The following is a 17,264-nucleotide window of genomic DNA, read 5'->3' as shown; positions in this document are numbered from 1 at the left end:
ATCCCTCTGGAACTGGCAGCCATTCCTCCTACGTTGTGGGCAACTGGTGATACTGATGTATGTTTATTGAATATTCCACCAGTTTCCATCACGTTAAAACCCAATGCTTGGTTGCCTCGTATTCCACAGTATAACATCTCCCCAGCAGGAGAAAAAGCATTAATGTCGATAATTCAGGATTTGATCAACAAGGGCGTGTTGGAAGAGACAGCTTCTAACACGTGTAACAGCCCCATATTACTGATTTTGAAGAAGGCTCCTATAGGGAGCAGTCCTGATCATACTGATAGGTACCGCTTTGTAATTGACCTCCAGGAAGTTAATAAGGTACCACAATATCCAGTGGTCTCGGATATCATAACGATACTTACTATGATTCCCCCTACTGCTACATTTTTCTCAGTCATTGATTTAAAGAATGCTTTCTTTAGCATTCCTTTACACCCTGAGAGTAGACATATCTTCGGCTTCTCGTTATCAAGCCGTAGCTTTAGATTTTGCTGTGCTCATCAGGGCTATACAGAAAGCCCCAGTCTTTATAGTCAGGCTTTGAAGGTAATTTTGGATGAATTGATTCTACCCCCAGGAAACGTCCTTCTCCAGTATGTAGACGACCTGTTGGTGGCGTCTGATACGGAGGAGGGCTGCAAAGAAGCCACGGTTAAATTATTGTCCCATTTAGCAGCTCATGGAAATAAAGTATCTCTTTCTAAATTTCAATATTGTCGACAGGAGGTGACCTACCTTGCTCATCTACTGTCGAAAGAGGGGAGGAAGTTGACTCCTGAACGTGTGTCCACTATTTTTAACATGCCTGTTCCTCGTACTCAACGAGACGTTCGTGCATTTCTTGGCATAACCTCTTACTGTCACCAGTGGATTCCTAATTTTTCTCTTCTTACTAAACCACTGTTATATCTGAATACGAAAGTAGTGCATGAATCCTTACCCTGGATGGATGAGTGTCAGAAAGCTTTTGATTCTTTGAAAACTGCTCTTTGTTCTGCACCTGTTTTAGGAACTCCTGACTACCGAAAACCTTTTGTACTTTACGTGCACGAGGTGGACGGTTGTTCGCTTTCAGTGTTAACGCAAGGATTTGGTGGTAAGCAAAGACCTTGTGCTTATTTTTCAGCCGTATTGGATCATGTCGCTAGAGCACTTCCTAGCTGTTTGAGGGCTACTGCCGCGGAGGCGGTGGCCATTAGGCAGTCGGAAGGACTCGTGCTAAATTCTGACCTCACAGTGATGGTACCGCACGCTGTGGACACACTTTTGAATAAAACAAAGACACAGCACCTTACGAGTGCACGTCTTACTGGATATGAATTGACTTTGTTTGCCCCTCATATTACTATAAAAAGGTGTCCCACTCTGAATCCAGCCACGTTACTACCCCTCCCTTCGGATGAACCAAACAATGACATACATGATTGTATATTTCGGACAGAAGAAGAAACGAAGGGACGGGTGGACCTCACAGACACGCCCCTATCTGACCCCAAGGCGAGTTGTATGTGGATGGTTCTTGTTTTAAATTACCACATGGCACAACGACAGCTGCATACGCAATCACCACCCTGTGTACTGTAGTTGAAACTATCATTCTGCACAGGCAGCTGAGCTAATAGCCCTGTTACGGGCATGTGAGTTAAGTGAGGGACTAGAGGTAAACATTTATACAGATAGCCAGTTTGCCTTTGGTGTAGCTCATAGTTTTGGGAAGCCTTGGGCAGAAAGGGGATTCTTTACTTCTCATGGCCAACGGATACAACATGGCCCTTTGATATTAAGATTGTTAACTGCGTTGACTCTGCCCCGGAAGGTATCAATTGTTAAATGTAGTGCTCATAAAGCCATAGTGGATACTGTGGGAGAAGGAAATGCTTTCGCTGACCAAACTGCAAAAGACACTGCCAAATCTAAAATGTCCACGATGTATGTAAATTCAGCCAGGTGGGTGGAGGAGTCTGATATGTTCAATAATACCATGGAGAGTGTCCGAGAGATACAGAAGGAAGCAACCCCCGCTGAATTGGCCCGGTGGGAGAATGAAGTAGGAAGGTTGGATGATAATGGATGTTGGGTTGATTTAAGTGAGAAGCAACGATGGATGTCTCCCAATGCTTTTGTCAATGCAGTAGTGTTGGAACTGGGGTCACCAGTCCCCTTGGGTAGCATGGCACGAGCGGGTAGGCATCCGAAAGCACATGTGTTAAGCGATCATGCAGCACACAATCACACTGAGACAGAAACCTGGGCACGCAATAAATGACTCCACTCCAAAGCTTGTATAAAAACAATTAATTTGTATTAAGATAAATAGTTAGATAGAGCAGGATCAGGGAAATCGTAAATTCATTTAGAATATATGTGTCTCAAAACTTGCAATCAATAACGGATGAATAGATATTAAATAGTCAATACATATTAAATATTGGATCAATAAATATTAGTTAGATAAATAGTAAATATTCAATAAATATCAGATATCAGTTAAATACATTTTCAGAAAACCACAGGCCTATCCTTCGCCTTGCTTCTTGACAGCACCTGTAAAAATGCATTAAGGAGACAACCAAATAACATGGCATTTGTTCCTGTAGGTATTTCACTCATATTTCACCAACCATAAATAGGTGAATAAATAACTGTAGGTTTCAATAAATATATGCAGCCCTAAAGAGGCGAAAACATTTCACTAAGAATAAATATTCCATATAGCAAGGATGGGCATCCCTTTTGGAGAACTTCTCATTGGGCCCAGATAACCCTTGCATTAGCCAGCACTAACTAGGAGAAAACATTGCAAAATAAATAAATATCCCCTTGTGCCAGTTTAACTGTTGCCTCAATCAAGAATAACCCTTCTAGGTAACACTCCTAGTAAAAATAAGCATTAGGCAGTTCAACAGTTTAAAGGAAAACCTTCCCATTGGTTATACATTAACATTACATTCATGAAGTAACCTCTTCCCGTTGTAGGAATAAACAATTCGTTAAGTGTAGGTCAAACATTTCCTTAAATATGAAACATCATATTAGAGGGAACATTAGCTGTGCATAACTCTTCTCCCATATTAGGAGCAAAACATCTCTTAAATAAATAAATGCTGTATCATAACTGACTGTAGGTCAAAGTTATCATTCTCCTTACGCAGGGGAAAGTCTTCCTGAATAAGTCAATGTACAACATTTCATTTAACCAGCATTACCCATTTCATCAGGTAAGAATAAACCTTTCTTTTAACTAGGGTAAACTATCACAGCACCTGAGGCTGAAATAGCAGTACGTTATCCCTATTAGTCAGGAATAAACCTCTCCTCAAATGGGAGTAACCCTCTCCTTATATTCCTAGAGGTCTTTGGGAACCATTGCATTAGGCAGGAGTATGCATGACAAATGACCCAGGAACCTTTTCATTATGTAAGTTAACCATTTCCTGAGGTAGCAAAAAGCATTCAGGTAACACCGCCTTAAGCAGACGTAGCATGTCATGAACGTGGAGCAGTCCATTTCACTAAGCAGGTCTAAATCATACATCAGGCTCAGAGAAGAACATCTCATTAGGCAAGCATAGGCCTCACATTAGGCTAGTAAAACATTTCTGCTAATTAGGGAGAACATTTCATCAACAACAAATATCCCAGGCATCATGGTAAGATTACACATTGCCCCCAGCATGGGTAGATTATTTAATTAATGGTCCCCTAGCCAGGGGTTAACCTAGTGCCCAACTGTCCCTAATGGGCTTTCATAGTGTTAATGAACCCTGGCCCAGTTCCAGTACTTGTGGGGGGCTAGGAGGGCTCAGCAAAAGATTTTCCCAAGAGGAGGGGCGGCACCGGGACCTCCTTGTGGTTCCAGCCCTCCTTCCTTATGGCTACCTTCTCTCTTCGGCCTATTTACGGCCCTTGCGGAGGTTCTGGAGCCGGGAAGGGCTTCGGCCCTCAAGCAGGCCTCGTGGCGGCCCAGCGCAGTGCAGAGGGGCCTGATGCAGGCACCGGCGCTGGGGTCGAGGCTGATCCTCGATGGGGGGCGAACCGGAGGGGGGGCTCCTGAACTCCACACCCCTTCCGTGTTGGGCCCGGCAGGGCTTTCCCCAATTATTGGCAGAGGCGCATCAAAGCAGCCGATTGCCGCTCGGCTCCGGCGGGGGCGCGGCCGATGACGCGGCTCGCGTCCCCCGTCATGTGACTCAGACTGGGGAAGACTTTAGGCCTGCGCGGCCTACCCGGACTCCGGCGCGCTGACAGGAATTTTTACGGCGGCCTCCCCAAGGCTCCGGGGGCCGCCGTTAGGACTTCCCACACTTGGGCCCTGCGCAGCCCACAGTAAGATGGCGGAAGCCCTCTCCTGGCACCGAGGGCCACCGGGGGCAAACTCCAGCTCTCCTCAGGGCAGCCTCGGCTACGGCGGTGAGTGGGGCAGCTGCGCTTGGGTGGGCACAGCGCTGAACAGATTTAGCGCTTCTGGGATCGAGCGCTTCAGGGGACACAGCGCTCTAAGGTAAAAGCGCTTCAGGGGGATAGCGCTTTTCAGGTTTCACAGCGCTACGATATAGCAGGCAATTCACAGCAGAGGTAGCGCTCGGCAGACAGTTCATTCCAGGTAGCGCTGCTAAAGAGCATCACAGAATATAGCGCTTCAGAAGGCCGCAACCCCCTTCATTACTTCAGCGCTCTTCATAGGGTCAGCAAGGGCAGCACTAGATATACAGGACAGGTGACACCCCAGTAGCAGGTTAGCAAAGGAGACCCCAGGTGACATCAGGAAACGCAGGGTCAGAACCGCGCCAATACCTGATTGCTTCTTCAAAAGTCCTGTGATGATTTAATTTCTTCTTAGCGCTTTAGGTTCCTTGTGCCCTTGTAAATAGAGGCTTAGTTTCTTCTTTGCGTGATGTTTCTTGCGCCCTTAGTTTTGTTGCTTGGTTACTTGTTCCTTGATTTAGTTGCTTGGTTTCTTGTTCCTTGAAGGGGGAATAAATTGGTGTCTGGTGTTCCAAGTTCTTCTCAGCCAATCCCTTCAAGTGGTCCCTGGGGGTTCCCTTCCGCGGGGCTAGGTCAGAGGGGGGGGGGGGGGGGTACAGGATACCTCAACACTTGAAAGATAACACCTAGGCCCTGTCTCTTCCAGTATCATAAGTCCCTGCCCTGACCCTCACTGCCTATCCTCCTGCGTAGGTTCTTCCCCAGGTCTCCCCTCAGTCTCTCTGACAGGAAAGTTTCCCTCCCTTTCCTTATATACTGCCAGTGGACAGTTGGTAGTGGCAGTTGGTGTCACCTCACCTCTTCCAGAAGGTTCCAGAGGCTTCCAGGAGGTTCCACCATTCTACCTGTGGGCAGGCTGGCAGGCTAAGATGGATACATTGTTTGGAGGGTTCCAGCCAGGCCCTGGCCACTAGAATGCGCCCACTAAACCACGCTGCAGCAGCAGTGGTCAGTGGCAGTCATGTTAGGGGTATAAGTCACCTGCACCTGAACATCAGTTTCACAGTACACAGGGCTTTCCTCACTACACAAGGCCTATACATTGTTGTTACCATAAGGGCATTCTAAATTAAAAGGGGAATAAAAGGCAAAACTTTTTGGGGAAAGGGCCAAGTCTCACAAGTAGTAACTATGGCACATGGGAATGCACATATAGGACCAAAGGGAATTTGTCATTTACTGGACCCAGTTTGGAATAATCCCAATATTTTAAAAACTGCCACCCATCTGGTCCAACATTGTATGGTTTCCTTATGATACAATCCAGGAGGAGGAGAACCTGTTCTTTGTGGGAATTTTGCACCACCCTCTTTGCCTTTTGAGGTGCTCCAAATGGATTATATCCAATTGGAGAGAGTGAATAATCTAAAATATGTCCTGGTAGTGGTTTGTGCATTCAATAAGTGGGTAGAAGCTTACCCTACCAAGGAAAATACTGCACTAGCAACTGCTAAAGCCCTAATAAAGGAATATTTCCCAAGATATGGGGTCCCTCAGGTCATATGGTCGGACAACGGGACGCATTTTAATGCTGATCTTATCAGACATATCTGTAATGGATTACACATAAAACAGAAATTTCATGCTGCTCGACATCCTCAGTTGGCTGGGTTAGTCGAGAAATACAATGGGATCTTGAAGTTGAAAATAGCTAAAAGTCAGGAAAGTACCGGGTTGCGGTGGCCAGACACGTTGCCCTTGGCTTTGATGTCTTTGCGCATTCCCCCCCCATTCCCGTTCAGGTCTGTCCCCGTACGAGGTTATTTTTGGACGGCCAGCTAATGTATGGGGTGTTCCTCGTCCGAGAAGTTTTAGAGAAATAGATTATCCTATGATGTCAGATTATTTGTATGCTTTGACTAAAGACCTCCATTCTATCCACCAACAGGTATCTGATGTATTGCAGCCCCTGCCGGAGGGTTCGGGACATCGTTTGGAGCCCGGCCAGTGGGTAATGGTGAAAAACTATCAGCAGAAATCGAGCCTTGAGCCTAGGTGGACGTAACCGGTGCAAGTTTTACTCGCCACCCTAACAGCGGTGAAGGTGACCGGATGGAAGCACTGGATCCATGTTGCTCATGTTAAAAAGGTGCCACTTCCCCTTCCGTTTGATCGTTTGAATCCATCAGGAATATTGACCCAGGAAGGTGAAAGTGTTCCTTGCATGGTTCCTTTTTCTGACGCTCAGGAAATTGAAGGGCAAGAAAGGGGAGCCGAGGGCACGAGAGAGGCCGCGTCAACAAGTGCTGAATTGGCCTCTGAATCTGTTGCTCCAGTTGTTGCACGAAAGGTTCATGGGAAATCTGGCACCTTGGATGCTTCCTCATCTGTTTTGTTAAGAGATCAAGAATTGCCAGGTCATGCTCGATACAACCTGCGGCCCAGAAACCGACATGGTACCCCAAATAATTGTAGGAGATAGGGAAAGACTTTAGTGGTAGGGACTTGCTAGAGAATCTTGGGGGTACTGAGCGAGACACTGGACTGAACCCATTGAGAGCTGGAACTTTGTATTGCTCTGTTCAAAAAGAAAAGACTAAGAAACAAAAGGAAAAGGGGCCCAGGTTGTAGTGGGAGAAAATAATCGACAAAAGAGTTTGTTTCCTTTGATGAACGATAGGAGCCTGCCTCTGAGACTCTAGACGGAACACAGGAAAGAAGTACCCTCTGGCAGGACGGACTGCATTTTTTTTAGAATAGTTTGGACTCTAGTTAGAATGTACCCTTTTGGTCGATTTATTCCTGAGGAGGAGCGTCCCCTTGCTCCCTGATATATATGCCCATTTATGTACTTATGTTTTCATCATGGACAACCAGAGTGAAGGTTGCTTTCGTAATAACCGTTGCAATGTTGTTTATTATAATAATGAGTGTGTTTTTATATTTAGAATTTCATCATCCCATGCATATAGTGATAGGGACTCCCACCCCACCAATAGAACACCATTTCTTTATGTTAGCCCCTCATAAAGAAAGACATCGTCAGACCTATGCTAAGAATGTATTCGTAGAAATGCTGCATCAGACTCACAGTGCTACCAATACGACCAATTGTTGGGTTTGCGGTCTGCATCCCTCTGTAATACATCACGTTATCTTTATCTCATTGCCATTATCCTACCTAGGAAGTTGTGAAGCCTGGTTTAAATTGTTGAGTATGATGTATTTGCATTACACTGTAGATACCTCTCGATATACCGAAAGGGATTACGAAATGATTTTGACTTATATAGAAGTACACCAAGGTTTTGACCCACGAGGAAATGATGGGGAGGGGTCCTTGGACCCCAAGGTTTGCATGAATATGTATACCGAATATGAGAATGTTACATGTTTGAAAACAGAGATATTGGATTTTGCCAAATTTAATTTCACGCAGTATTTTCAACACTTCCAGGATCAAAATGTTACAGATGACAAGCCAATCCCCGTGCCCATATTAAATAGCACCTCAGCCTTTTGTGTACAAGGAACAGGACATATCCCGGTAGGAGATAGTCGGGGCAATTATACCTATCGATTACGTACTTTTAGTAGTCCACCATTAATAACACCCCGAATATTTATTTTGTTTGCGGAGAGAACGCTTATACTTGGCTTCCCCGGGGTTGGATGGGCCGCTGTTAGTCAGTCAGAATATCTTTATTCGACTTATTCCAAGTCATACAAAGAAACAAACAAAGAAAACAATAGGACATAGCATAAAAACATACTTGATGTTCCTAATATCTAAAAAGCATCATACGAGATGTTCGTTATAAATACTATTTACACAATTTAAGATAATACATTAGTATCTAAAAAAGACAAAATACATATTGGCTCATTACAAAAACAATTTTTAAGACAAAATTTGACCAACAGCTTTCACCCTCGCAGCGGCCACTAAAAAGTTTGCAAGACTAAACGTTGTGCGGGGATTTGTCATGAGCTGTAAATAGAGCAGCGCAGGGCGCACCTGTGTGAACCCTGCTTCTTTCAGAATGGGGAGCAAGTATTTTTTCCTCTGCTCATGATACAGACTGCAAAACATGACAAAGTGCATTGTATCCGGCACAGAGAAATGGTCACAACTGCAGGGGGCAGCTAATTCTGGCTTCTGCCAGCCCTTAAAAGAACCAAGATAAAAATGTAAAAGGTTAAACCTAAGTTTGGTTAATAAAAACCTGTGGTAAGGAATTGTTACAAAGCGGAGATAAGGTGCCAAATAGGGTACGCTAACCAATAGATAATGAGCCCTGACTGCAGGTTTCTGTAGTTCGACTGCCTCACGGCATGCTTCCTTCCTTTCTTTAAATTCCTTTTTTATGTAGGCTATGTCCTGGACCCTAATTTTTTCTGGGCAGAGAAAAAGTTCCGGGCGACCCAGTTCTTGAAATGATTTGTTTAAATAGGCCAGCCATGGGATTTTACTATGTTTATCCAATGATTGGACATCCCTCAGAACCTTATGATTCAGTGGGAGATCGTCGTTTAACCACAATTTCAACCACAGGATCAAGGGCGCTACACTAAGTGAGTCCGACAGATATGGCATACCCACCTCCTTATGGATGGAATAAGTTGGGGTTGACTGGGGCACAGACAGAAGAGATCTTATGAATCTGTTTTCTGCTCTCTGAATGGGCTCAAGATTAGTGTACCCCCACAAAGGGGATCCATATGAGGCGATGGCCACAGGTTTACACTTGTAGATCTTTAACATCGCTTCCATAGGCTGGGCTCCCAGCTTGCCAGCGAAACCCAAGAGTGCAGAAGCAGATCTAGTTACCGCCAGCCTCTTTGCACTTATCTGCGGTCCCCAGGTACCCTTTTGATCGAACAAAACACCCAAATAGGGGAATGTGGTTACCTCAGAAACAGGAACCCCACAGCAAAAGAATGATTTGTGACTTTTCTTAGTACACTCGCGGCCCATGACCATCGTGTGGGATTTGGACACATTGACCTTAAGGTCCAATTTTTCCATAAAGGAACCAAAAGCATTCAGAAGAACCTGGAGTCCAACACCAGTGCGGGCAATCAACACGGCGTCATCCGCGTACAGAAGTGCCGGAATTTGGGCATCTCCTGCGCGTGGAACGTCCGTGCCCTGGCCTCGCAGGTGCGCCCCCAGGCCATTAATATAGATAGTGAAAAGCGTGGGGGCCAAAATGCAACCTTGCCGTACCCCTTTTAAAGATCTAAATAAAGGGGTACACCTGCCGTTATTTGACACACGAACGGCTGCAAAAAGCTCCTGGTGCAGACTGGCCATAAACATGACCAGGGCTTCGTCAATGCCCAGATCCAGCAAGGTCAACCATAATTTGGACCTATTGACGAGATCGAAGGCCGAGGAGAGGTCCATAAAAGCGAGATACACTGAACCCTCCTTGGCCACCGTGTACTTAGAGATGAGTAAGTGCAAATTGATACATTGCTCGATGGTACCTTTTCTCTCTCTAAAGCCATATTGCAGCTCGCACAGCCCTCCACAACCCTTGACATTCTCCCTCAGTCTAAATAAAAGGACTCTGCCCAGAACTTTTATAGTTGAGTCTAAAAGGGATATAGGCCTATAGAATGCCGGGTCGTCCCGCTGGCCTTTATTTTTATAAATGGGGACGATAGTGGATATGGCCCATGATGCGGGAGCTGAATTACCATTGGCTGCATTAAACACGTTGGCCAACACCCTCGACCACATTTTAGGCGAATACATAAAGAAGTCAGCCGGGACTCCATCTGGGCCAGGTGCCTTATGTTTGGTAGTTTCCGCGAGTGCCTTTTCCACTTCTTGGGGATTAAATACGATAGGATGTGCAACCCCACTAGGCAGTTGACCCATATTACTGCCCTCATCAGCTACGTCACCCCCGTATACATTTTTAAAGAAAGACAGCCATTTTTCCTCAGTGATCACACAGTCCATGGGTACATTACTATCCTCCGAGAATAGGGGCTGCTTAATGATCTCCCAGAATCTCCTACTGTCCTTCAGCACCGCCGCCGAAAGGAGATTATCCCATGTTTCGCGTTTAATGGCTTCTTTGCGGTTCCTTACGGCTATCTTGTAGATTTTCCTTAGCCTCACAATGTCATCTGTTACTCTCGGAACGATTTTTAGGGCCACCATCAAATCTCTATGGGCCTTCGAACATACAGAGTCGAACCATCGCTTGTGACCCTGGGCTCCCTGAAAGGGTTTAGCTAAAAGTTCATTAGAAACCTGGACACATATTTCCTCGTAGGCTGCTACCATAAGATTCCCTTGGGTGTCCGGGTTCTGACAAAGCTCGACCTGGTCTTTAATCTTAGGGAAGCATTTTTTATAAAAATTTTCCGGGATCACCTTCGCCCACTTCACTCTTCTATCTTGATCGGTAGTCCTCAGGGGGTGGGCTGGTTTTATGATTGATGGTGATACACCCATATGGGCCCCCCAAGCCACTTCAAGTAGCACAGGATTATGGTCACTGAAATGAGTTGATACCGTTCGATAGGCAGAGGTCCGAGTTAAAATGCCCAGAGAGACAAAGATATAATCTATCACAGTTCCATGGTGACCGCCAATAAAAGTTGGCAATCTCAAACCGTGATCGGGTTCGTATAGATTATAATTTGCAAGTAAATCTTCGAGCTCCTTGCCCTCCGCTGAATGTTCGAAGTGAGGCACTACTGGGGCGGCATCGTCATCTTCGCTGGCTCCACTACCCTTACAGGCTAATTTACATAAATGAATATTAAAATCACCTAATAAAATAAACTCAGAAGCAAATGCGATATTCTGTAAGACTGTGTTTAAAATGTTGTCCAAACTAGCAATATTACAGCCGTCATAGACACTGTTCCCAGAGTTATAGAAATTAACATATAGGGTCCTACTGGTTTTATTGACGACCCTTTCAACAATTAATATATTATCAGATTCTGACATAATCTGCCTATAACTTCCTTTTAGGTCCAAGGCGAATAAAAGCACCAGACCGCCTTTGGCCCTGCCCATTCTACTAGGGGCAGCAGGTCTTGTAAAACTGCTGTACCCATCCCACCAGATGTTAGTGGCTGTGTCCCAAGTTTCTTGTAGGGCAATGATGTGATGCTTTGAAATATAGCTCCGCCAAACAGGATCTTGGCGTTTGGCGTTTAAACCTGCCACGTTCCAACTTATGATCTTACATGAGTCCGTAGTAGTCCTTAGCTCATTTCCACCCTCTGAATCTCCTTTCGCTATTTCTTGCAGTAAAGGTACCTTGCTAATATTCGCTTGACGGCGGCTCAGTACGACCTCTCCAATGGGACCCAAGTTAACACCAACCTCAGTCCCAGATAAGCTTGATTGTTGGTCAAGGAATGTAGGCGGTTGGGACTCAATAGCTACGTTAAGCGTGAGAAGACTAGAGCAATCATCAGCGATGAAACCGCCACTACTTGTATTTAAATTGTTCAACCCCACGTTTTTTCGGTCAGCTCCTGGTTCAAGTCAATCACAGGTATTTAGGTCGGATAGAGGACCGAACCTGTTACCTGTAGTAAAGCCCCATGCAGATGGAGTAGCTAACTGAACCTGTCCATATTGGGCTGGATTCCACAAAGAGTGTGGGGTGTTTGGGCGGATCAAAGAAGATCCGTTCTCTGCCAACGTATTGGCCTTATACCCCGCGCGCTATAATCAAGGCCCATTGCGCCAGGCCCCCACCCGTTTGTTCTTAACTCATACGGGTTGACAGACTGAATATTTTGCTCATACGGGTAGATGGATCTACCTAACTCTCGCTGTGCGATAGGCTGGGACCGGTCGTTTACGTATCGCGATCCCATGGCCCCTCCCCAACTACTGATGTTACTAGGCTTGTTATGCCTACTAGTATTGGGTAAGGTGGCAAACTGGGACTTGTCATAAAAAAATTTGAGAGTTAGTGGGACTATGGAACCGCTGCGGCGTTGAGGTGGGAAAACGTTGCTCAAAATATCTGGAAGGACCTCGGCATTAGCAAGATTTAAAATAACGCAGTCGCCATTGAACTTTTTCGGCTTACTGCCAATCCAAGGTACCCTCCTTGTCAAAACTATATCTCCTGCCAATTTGTCAATCCCTTCTTGGGCCATATACATGTTATTTGAAAGCCAGTGTAAGGCTTTATCTTTGAGACCCTGATTGGACTCTATTTTATCTTTTGGGAGAACTGGGACATTAGCCAACACCAAGACTACCGGTGAGGCTTCCGCAATAAAATGGACTGAGACGTCCTCTTGGTGTCTTATCACTGTTACGTCAGTGGGAATGGTGTTAGGGACCCCAGTTACAACATTCTGATCCGGGACAGTTAGTAATAATGGTGAAGATAAGGGCAACAGCTCTTGTTGGATGGGCTGTAGATTACTATCGGTAGGAGGAACCTCCTCATCAGTGGATATTAAATCCGTGACGAGGGAAGATAGATTCTCTACCTCCTTGGTCAAATTACTATGAGCCCCACCCAACTTCCTAACTTCAGCAGTTAATTTGTCCACTTTCCCGATCAGAGGTTTAATAATGGTCCTAATTTTGATGTCAATCATGTCTTGAATCCTGTTAAAAAGGTCATCATCAATAATGCGTTTAGACTCAATCTCTACCTCGGGATCTACATGTTTACCCGCCCGTCTATGAGGAGGGGTGGCAGGCTTCTTCCTACCTAATTGTTTCCCCCCACGTTTTGCTGGTGGATTTCTACATGCTCTAACAGCACGTGTTTTTGGCGGCGGGGGTTGTAGGTCTTCATCCGTGGCAGCTATCTGACTGTTAGAATCAGTAATGGCATTGTCAGATAAGTCTATGAGATCTAATCTATCCATAACAGGATCAGGGTCATCAATAACCTCGCTATGGTTGGCTAAAGAGTTAGGATCAGCAAGGTTGAGCAGAGGATTATCTATCAAAGAATCAGACATGGCAGCGCTTACAGCACTTGTAGAGGGACTTTCTGCAGGCAACACCGGTGATTGGCTTAGGCCCAAGGATTGCCTTCGTTTATTGTTAATACTGCTGACCACTTGCACAAGATAAGAGTCCAGAGTATTCAAGGTCTCAACAGGGGCAGGTACCAGTTTTTTCCCCATGCTCTAGTATGTTACTCTATAAGGGTCAATCAAACAAAACTAGACTTAGACCACGTTTGATAAAAAGTGAATGTGATATATCATGTGTTAAGTTCCAAATATCAAGCCGAAACAGTACCTTAGTATCCAGACAACAAATGTCAGGGGGGTAGCCTTGCCTGGCCTTTCCGTGCCTCGGAGGGCCGTAGAGGGCCCGCCCTTTGCCCGGGCTTAGCCCCGGGCGTCCCGCGGAGCAGACCTCTGCGCCGATTTAAGCGCCTCCGGGCGCTGGTGCGAGGTCACAGGTGCGCGCCGCCGCTGAGGCTTCCGGGAACTGTGGTCCCGGGGCGGCGGCGCGATGAAATGCTTTGCTTGACTCTCTGGCGGTGGCAACGGCGTTCGTGGACCCCCTCGCTGCACTCAGGGTAAGTTTACCGTGCTCCGTGATGGGCCGCTGTTATTTATCCTTTCTGTATCCTCCTTCATATATAGCTCCCTCGAAATATCATAAGGATCATCGGTTAGATGGATAAGGATCACTAATAAGACGTGATAAGAGAGAATTGGATATGTCAGAAGTAGATCAAACTGATACCCCAGAACAGCATTTTGTGGATATAGTAAAGGGAGTGTTTTCCATTTGGGGACCCATAATGACAAGCAAGGAGGTGAGGCGGTTATCCAGAGTAGTGAAAAGAGTTATTAATACCACTGCTGATATATTAAAACATTTGACTGTAGAGCTTCAGGCTACGAGGCTCGTTTCTCTTCAGAATCAGATGGTGCTAGATGTTATCTTAGCAGATCGAGGAGAAGCTTGTCGGGTCATCGGCAGCTCTTGTTGTGTATACATTCCTGACCCCGCCCCCTCCGTCCATTTAGCCATTCAGAAATTACACCGTTTAGCAGCAGAAATACATACTGATACAGGGAATTGGTCCCTCTCCGGCTGGTTTTGGGGCCTACTGTCAGCCTGGGGATGGAAGATATTAATGGTATTAGTAGGTATAATGAGGGTTCTGTTCACATGTTGCTTATGCATACACTGTGGGCCTGTCTGTTGTTCCTATTGTGCCAGGAAAGTGTCCTCTGCCTTGACCCCGCCCCCCTCGAAGAAGGAAAAGTCTCAGATGATGCAACAAGAAATTCGAGATTTGATGCAGATAGATGAGGGTATCTTTGAAGATTAATTTAGCTACATCACTCTAAAAGGGCGGTTCTGTGGTACCGAAATTCCGTTTCTGTCATTATTAATATGGCATTGTTAGCCTGATGTAGCTGCATGCACATGTATTCATAGTTATGTACCATTTAGTGTTAATACGAAGAGTAGCTGAATTCACGATGTTTTTCTCTGCTCTAAGACTCAAGGTCGCACCTATTACTTCAGAGGTGATAAGCACATTCTTGCTGGCGCTGGGCTGTTACTCCCATTTACCAAGACAAAAGGGAGTTACCCTTTCTGACCTTCCCCATAATAGCAGAAACAGACTTCTGAGCAGGCTTTGTGTGCCATATATGGTTCTTCCTTAAGATCCCGTACCTATTAGGAGGTTGCCAAATATGGTTATTTCATGTAATGTAACTAAGGTATAAATGACTTGTCTCATGTGTACGCACTGGTTTTGGTGTGGGCGAGGGAGCTCCTCTGCACAGAGATCCTTTGTTAATAAACGATTGCTATTTCTTTACTGCCAACTGACTAGTTATTTGGTAATGTTATTGGGCTATTGGTAAGTGTGGCCTTTCTCGATATTTTTCCAGTACAACAATCTATAGGGACACCATCAACACCTGGTGCTTTCCCCCCCTTGCTGTTGTTTATGCCTGTCATTACTTCATCCAAGGTGATATCTAGCTGGATAGTAGGCCAATTGCACAGGGTAGATAATTCTAACAATGGGGTTTGACTTGGGTTAAAAATGCTAGAAAAGTGGTCCACCCATTCTTTGCAACTCACATGAGCCAAAAGTTCTGGGACTGTTTCATTTTTAAGAAGTTTGCAATTCACCGTGTCCCAAAACAATTTATTGTTAGAGTTTGCTGCAGCAAGAGCAAGGTTATCCCACGCCTCCTGTTGTAGCTCCTTCTTTCGACGTTTTAAGTTGGAATTATATTCAATTCTAAGCGCGTGGACTACTGCGCTATCCCTTGGTTTATTCGATAGTGCTAATTTCAGGTTATTCAAGGAGACTGTACAGGAATGATCAAACCAACCCCTTGTCTGTTTTTTTTTCTTGGATGTGGCCACAGTAAAAAGTTTAGAAATACATTCGTTGATCGTGGTAAAGTTGGCCAGGATCATTGTTGGTTCGGTCCTGACCATTAAACTATCTGTTATTTCATTACCACAGACCTGTTTTAGAAGGGTCTACTGAATTGGCTCCCTTCCATTTGATTCTAGTACCATTAGGACGTATCGGGGCAATGTTATTTACAACAGTACACAATTCAACAGTCTTGTTCCCCCATAGGTGCAGTCCCGTTATGATTGGATTATGATCACTCATAGACAATTCAACAATCTGTGGGGTGGTACATACGTTCACAATATTGGCAGAGACGATTACATGGTCTATGCTGCTCTCTGATGACCTTCCTGTGGAAGTCCGAACCACCTTCCCATTCCCATCTTTAGCACATTGCAGGATATCCAAATCAAATTCTATCAAGACTGCGTTTAAGGTGTTGCCATAAGTGGTATGGGGGAAATGTAAATAATCATTACCTTCATCAGTTTGGAACCCACAGACTTTTATCATCGACAATGGACAAATAGACACATTAAAATCACCCAGCCAAACAATATTCAGGTTGGTTATATCCATATTTACCACTTTTTCTAGTTCCTGTCTCAATTCTATAACTATGCTATGACGGGCGGAATTAAATATATAATTATGAAAATTAATCAATAATACGTCCCGGCCATCCCTATGGTGCATCCAAAATAACTGTGCGAGGTGCCCTACATTATTACTTTTCTTGACTTTCACTGGGAGATTATTTTTCAATCGAGTTAACAGGCCCCCATTAGCTCTACCAGAAGAGGATGGTATTGCTGGCAGATTATAGGCAGTATACCCCTCAAGATGGACATCTACAGTACTCCATGTTTCTTGTAAACACACTATATCGTGTGAACCGATAAATTCCTTCCATCCCAGCAGGTTGGTCTTATTCGCTAGTCCAGCGATGTTCCATGTAACAATGGAATAACCACCCCCTTGATGGAATACTAGGGGGTAAATTCCTGGGCTCGGCTGGACACTAGTAATATCGTTGCTAACAACCTCCCTGCAATCTTCTGATAGTACGCTAGAAGGTGGGTTTAGTACTGATCCCGGCCCATGGCTCACTTCCACTATAGCCCCCTTTCCTTCAATTACTAACTTTCCTTTATTTCCCAACACTACATTAATATTTGGTGGCCTATTGAACATTGTAGAGTCATCGGAGACTTTGAAATACCGGTGCCTTGATGGTATAATTATTTCAGAATGCCTAGGGTCAGCCCCCCCCCCTTCTTGACTTACTGGGTCCAGTCAGTCGTTACAATCTGCGGTACTTAGGGCATGGAATCTGTTCGATGTAGGGAGGGCAGGATGGATTTCTGGATTAACTGTTGGGTTAGATCTACTTAATTGAGAGTTCCTACCCCCTGATAAAGAGTTGCCAAGATGTCTGTAAAAATAACCAAGGGGGTA

This window comes from Lissotriton helveticus, chromosome 2_1, assembly GCF_964261635.1.
Source record: "Lissotriton helveticus chromosome 2_1, aLisHel1.1, whole genome shotgun sequence".
In the NCBI taxonomy this organism is placed as follows: Eukaryota; Metazoa; Chordata; class Amphibia; order Caudata; family Salamandridae; genus Lissotriton; species Lissotriton helveticus.
This window is presented reverse-complemented; position numbering follows the sequence as displayed.